This window comes from Melanerpes formicivorus, unplaced genomic scaffold (genome assembly GCF_026170545.1).
Source record: "Melanerpes formicivorus ecotype bairdi unplaced genomic scaffold, bMelFor1.0.p_v2 SCAF_514, whole genome shotgun sequence".
Taxonomy (NCBI): Eukaryota; Metazoa; Chordata; class Aves; order Piciformes; family Picidae; genus Melanerpes; species Melanerpes formicivorus.
This window is the reverse complement of record NW_027142866.1, coordinates 25477-31476: the sequence shown is the minus strand read 5'-3', so window position 1 is coordinate 31476 and position 6000 is coordinate 25477. Positions and strand designations below refer to the sequence as shown.

At 41.9% G+C, this 6000-nt stretch overlaps 1 protein-coding gene across 3 annotated transcripts in view; it reads left to right on the top strand.

Annotated features, from left to right (window-relative positions):
* LOC137460097 (methionine-R-sulfoxide reductase B3-like) overlaps positions 1-6000 on the top strand; it is a 48774-nt gene that overhangs the window by 26485 nt on the left and 16289 nt on the right. Inside the window, exon 1 of one of the 3 annotated variants that reach the window (XR_010992654.1) lies at positions 1-46. The exons of 1 other annotated variant lie outside the window; for it this stretch is intronic. The gene's annotated coding sequence lies outside the window, so the exon portion shown is untranslated. Of the gene's footprint in view, positions 47-4333; positions 4651-6000 lie in introns of those variants that run through there. One more of the 3 variants, XR_010992655.1, reaches the window with a different exon arrangement.

Genomic DNA, 6000 nt, shown 5'->3' with positions numbered 1-6000 from the left:
ACAAAGAGCCAGCCAGTGGCCCTGCGAGCCTGTGGGCTTCCCTCAGGTTGAATGGGTGCTGCTTGTGGTGTCATGCATAACGAAGGCCCTTTTTAGGAACGGGTGTCTCTGCTGCAGGAAACCATGTGCTATGGGTTGCTCTGGTTTGTTTGAATTTTCTTTGAACCAGAAGATTGTTTGCCTTTTTTTTTGTGTGTGTGTGTGTATGTGTGTGTTATTGTTGTAAAAAAATCACTGGCTTCAGCGAGGGTTTTATTTAGGATGCTTGGAAATGCTGCCTTCATTTCCTTGGCCAACATATCCCTCTCTTAAATTTTACATTCTTTTCCTCATTCTTGGCAAAAAAAAAAACTGAGTGCAATCAAAGCAAAAATCATTTATTTGGTGCCATTTAGAATTAGAAAAGAGGGGGGGGAAAGGGCATAAAAGAATATTGATTGCTATTAAATCACAGGACTTCAAACTGGTTTCCCAAAATCTTGAGCAGTGTGCTGTAGCTACACTCCCCATGTCCCTTTTAGAGATCAAATATGTTCCACTGAAAGTTGTCTACAAAAGAAAAAAAAAAAAAAAGCATTTAAGAGTTTAAAACTTAATTCTCCCCTCCCTCCACCAGCAATGTTCTTCAGGTTTGTGGCACTTGTCTAAACAAATAAAGAGCAGGGTGTAGTTGAACGCCCAGATGCAGGCTGCACTTTTCACGTAGAGCCCCAGGTGTGATGGTTGGGTCTGTGAAAGGTGCTGTTACAACTCCTCTCCACTCATGGGGCTGCCATCATGAAAACCTTGAGCCTGAGTATTTTGTGTGTCACTGAAACAGCAAATCTGTGGTGTCTGTGTCATAAACATCACTCTGGGTGGTTGTGTGGGAGAACATGAAGGTGACACTGAGCTGATTTGGAGCATGACTAGGAGTTTTCTTGATACCCAAATAATAATGATGATAATTAAAATGCAACAATTAAACCCCAAACCAATATAACAATTATAATATGAATATAATATGAATATAATACAATAAGAATATAATACAATAAGAATATAATATAATATGATAAGACTATAATATAATAAGGCTATAATATAATAAGACATATAATAAGACATATAATAAGACATATAATAAGACATAATTAATATAATATAATATAATATAATATAATATAATATAATATAATATAATATAATATAATATAATATAAAGTAGATACAATCCTGGCTGATCAGTATTAGAAAACATTACAAAAGAGCCAGCTTGGCTGTCTGTGCTACACTTTTGACTGGCTCATGAGGGTGCAAAATCCTGCAAGCGTTTTTTTCTCCCCGCCCCTACCCCCAGGTTGGACTTAACAAGCATATGGCAGTGGTGTTTTAAAGGGTTTTATTTTTGCAGTGATAAGACATCAGTTTTCAAGATGATGGCTTCTTCTAAAGCTGATTACACTTCATTTGAACTAAATCTGAGTCCAATTTTTGCAGCACTTGCGTTCTGTTTCCCCCCACATGTGCACAGAACTCCCATTAACCTCGATAGGAGCTGCAAACATCTTGAGGAAGCAGGAGAATAGGCCACATTGTGTCAGCCTGACCTCGGTTTCCTGTTATATTTGCTGCTGAGCCAAATTTAAAAATCCTAAAAATATAGGGTAAGCAAAATTTCCTTAGCCCTCATTATGCACCTTTTGATGTGCACTCATGTTGCTGGTGTCTGCTTTAAAACAGGGGCGGGGCGGGGGGGGGAGCACTCTCTGTTCTGGCCGGTTTGTTCCTGCTCTGAAAAGGAGACCTCAGAGTTAGTCAGCTCCAAACGCAGCCCCCTGGGAAGCTCTGCTGTTGCATACCTGTTTGCAGAGCGTTGCATTAGCTGCTTGGTGTAACCCAGAAGTCACACTTTGGAATATAAAGCTCCCAACGCTGCGCTGCTGATTGCTGTCCCTTTGATCTGTAACTGTGCAAACAATAGAGTTCCACTGCCCGGCTACCGTACGGATACATCGAGATACATTTATGTGTTATAAACCCAAACTCGTCTGCTAACAGTGGAATAATACACAATCACATACCTCACATATTTGAAGAGTACTCTGAATTCCCCAGATGCTTATAAAGTACCATAGGCTTGCTTTGCCTTTGGGTTGGGGTTTTTTTTAGTCTGTGTGGTACATTGAGGGGGTTGCAATTAAGTGGTGCAGCTTATACCAAATTGAACGTGGGAATGAGGCCTAGAGCCAGAAGCTGCATTAAATGCCCCGATGTGCTGCGACTTTAACTTCAGAATGTACAGAGAACACCCTGAGTTCTCATGATTTTTTTTTTTTTTGGTCTATAATAGAACACTTTGGGTTAGTGCTTTTCCCACCTTCCACTTCTGTGAGAATAGCAGCCCTGCAGCACACCAAGGTGCTATGTGCCCACCAAATCTGGAGCAGCGTTGAGTTTGGTCTTCTTCTCATTCAGTGGCAAATTCCATTTGGAAGCAGACATTCTAACCTTCTAGAACCCCTTCCTGCTAAGTGTAAAGGAACAAAGTGCCAACAGAGCTGTAAATCGAGCTTTCAAACAGAGTTTTAAACTCCATGCAGCTAAATACTTGCAGGACAAGGACTCGAATGGAAGTATCCTTTCAACTTCTCTGCTTGGAATGGTGCTTCTCTCCTTCCTGTGGAAGGAATTAAGTAACAGAATGCAATATTTACTCTAGCTAATGTAAAGTTATAGTTATAAATCAGAAATAAGTGGGTTTGTTTTCCCCAAACAGAGTTAAATGAATGAAGAAATAACGTCGGGAAGTCTCTTAGAATAGGGGTGGCCTTCTGCCTCCTCTTGGAAACGCTGTTTTGTAAGCAATGTGCGAGTTACACTGGATGCTAAGTGCTCCTTTTCTGTTCGTGTCTTAGCACCTGGAGCGCGGCTCTATTCTTCCAAATTGTATTTTAAAAATACATCTTTTTCTTTTTGTTTCGGTCTGAAGTTAGGACTAAACGTTTCAATATGTGCAAACCTTAGTGCCCGGGTTGCCTGGACAGCCGCGGTGACGTTCAGAGCCTGAGCAGGCGCTCCCAGTAGATGGCACTAAGCCTATGCCGGTTTGCACGCCGAGCCCTGTGTGAAAAAGCTTCCTCGTTTAGCAGTCATTCATACATAAAGTAGACCCTGAGACCTTAGGAACGTTTACAAGCTTTTGAACAAAAGCGTCAGCCTCGGGGGGAAATCAGTCAGCGCTTGTGGGCAAACTCCTTTCACCTTGGTTCAAGGTATCTTCATCGCCAGTACCCGTTGCAGCCCTGTTGTGCCCGAGGTGCGAGGTAGAAGTGCCGGCTCTTGTGCGAGTTGAACGCCTTAAAATTTCTCTGGAAATGTAGGATGCACTCAGTACCTGCCAGCATTTACTTCCCAGAAATGAAATCTTTTACCAAGAAAACCCCCCCAAACAACCCCCAAAGCACCCAAAGCTCCCCAAACTTCCCTAATGGAAAAACTACTCCAGCTGCTTGAATGCATCCCAACGAGGAACTGGGACAAGGCATGATTATGCAGAAGCCATGTACATGTGTTTTCTGCAGCAGACCACCACGCTCTAAAGTAAAGAGGTAGCTTATTTTGCTTTGCTGTGTCTTCTAATGACTATGGGCTTTCACTTCTCTCTAAAAATGATGTATTTAAACCCAATTCCTTTATTTCTTTAACGCTTTGAATGTTGCACTGCTTCCATCACACTATTTTTTTGGGGTTTGCATGAGATAGTTTGGCTTTTCCTCTCTTGTAGATGAAAGGAAGTTCTGGTGCTTGTAACATTAAGTCATGATGAAGACATTACAAGGGGTAGAGCTAGATTTTGGTTTAGTTTTTCTTTTCCTGTATGCAATAATAAAGACCTAGAGAATATGAAATTGTTGTGAAGTGTTTAATTGCTAAAGTTCCTGGTAGGAAACCACACTTTCCTAGGATTAGATTACAATACATCTGTATGAAGACGGTGCTGGGCATATGGTGTTAAGTCTTTCTAGTTCTTTTTAAACCTTATCTATTGCATAGTTTCTCACCACTTGTTTTATTTATGACATATTGGTCAGTTCCAAGTTCCAGTGTAACAGCCTCTCATGAAATTGAACTGAATAGGTAGTGAAGAGAAAATTACCAGGTGGGTCTCCAAACCTGGATTTTGAGTTGAAATCTGTTAACATAAAGGATTGCTTTTAGGAGCAAGCAGTTGCATGCATGAGTTGTTCCTGAGCATTTGTCCCTCAGAGCTCTCCAACTGCTCATGTCAGAGAAATTCTCTCTGTGTGTAGCATTTGCCAGCTCTGGCTTTAACAACAACAACAACAACAAAAAAGCCTGGAAAAGACCTCAGCCTCGTGTGTTCAAAGTCCAGTAGTTGCTATCAACCTTTGTGTGACTTAAGTGTGTCTAAACATTTCATGTTGTGTGTTTCTGTGTTCAGAGATGTGATTTCCATGATGTTTGTTTGAACTTTCCCCTAGGTTTCTGTCATGTGTATCACTGAAGATGTGCTGTTACAGATGTCTGTTCATATGGTCTGAAAGAAAATAAAAGTAAAGGCTGGAGCAGGCTGCCCAGGGGGGTTGTGGAGTCTCCGTCTCTGGAGAGAGTCAAAACTTGCCTGGATGCGTTCCTGTGTGATCTGGTGTAGGTGATCCTGCTCTGGCAGGGGGGGTTGGGCTGGGTGATCTTCCAAGGTCCCTTCCAGCCCCTGAAATTCTGTGATTCTGTTTATGTTGTATACCAATCCCCACCAGTATGGCTATGGTTAAATGCCTGCCCATGTTTTCATTAGAAATCCCTATTTTTCTGGGGTTTATAGCCTGGACAGAAAAAAATTTGCTCTGGGTTTAAATACATCATACAAGGTCTCAGCTTCCTGTCCTTGATCCTCAGAACTGGCTGTGGGGGGCAAACGTTAAAACTCATTTCTGTGAAGCTTAGTTTTAAAACAAACAAACAAACCAACCCACCAAAACCCCCCAATCACCAAAAAAGACCCCAACAAAAACCAAACATCAATTTGGAAGCAAAGTAAATTTCTAAACTTGAAATACAGTCTTACAAATCTATGTAGAATGGAATAGGGTAGAACAGAATGGGGTAGAACAGAATGGGGTAGATAGAATGGGGTAGAACAGAATGGGACAGAACAGAATGGGATAGAACAGAATGGGGTAGAACAGAATGGGATAGAACAGAATGGGGTAGATAGAATGGGATAGAACAGAATGGGGTAGAACAGAATGGGATAGAACAGAATGGGGTAGATAGAATGGGATAGAACAGAATGGGGTAGAACAGAATGTGGTAGATAGAATGGGGTAGAACAGAATGGGACAGAACAGAATGGGATAGAACAGAATGGGGTAGAACAGAATGGGATAGAACAGAATGGGGTAGATAGAATGGGATAGAACAGAATGGGGTAGAACAGAATGGGATAGAACAGAATGGGGTAGATAGAATGGGATAGAACAGAATGGGGTAGAACAGAATGTGGTAGACAGAGTGGGGTAGAACAGAATGGGATAGAACAGAATGTGGTAGACAGAATGGGGTGGAACACAATGGGATAGAACAGAATGGGATAGAACAGAATGGGGTAGAACAGAATGGGATAGAACAGAATGGGGTAGATCAGAATGGGGTAGAACAGAATGGGATAGAACAGAATGTGGTAGACAGAGTGGGGTGGAACACAATGGGACAGAACAGAATGGGATAGAACAGAATGGGGTAGAACAGAATGGGATAGAACAGAATGGGGTAGATAGAATGGGGTAGAACAGAATGGGGTAGAACAGAATGGGATAGAACAGAATGTGGTAGACAGAGTGGGGTAGAACAGAATGGGATAGAACAGAACGGAGTAGACAGAATGCAGTAGAACAGAACGGGACAGACCAGAACGGGGTAGAAGAGAACGGGATAGAACAGAACGGGATAGAACAGAATGGAGTAGAACAGAGTGGGGTAGAACAGAATGGGATAGAA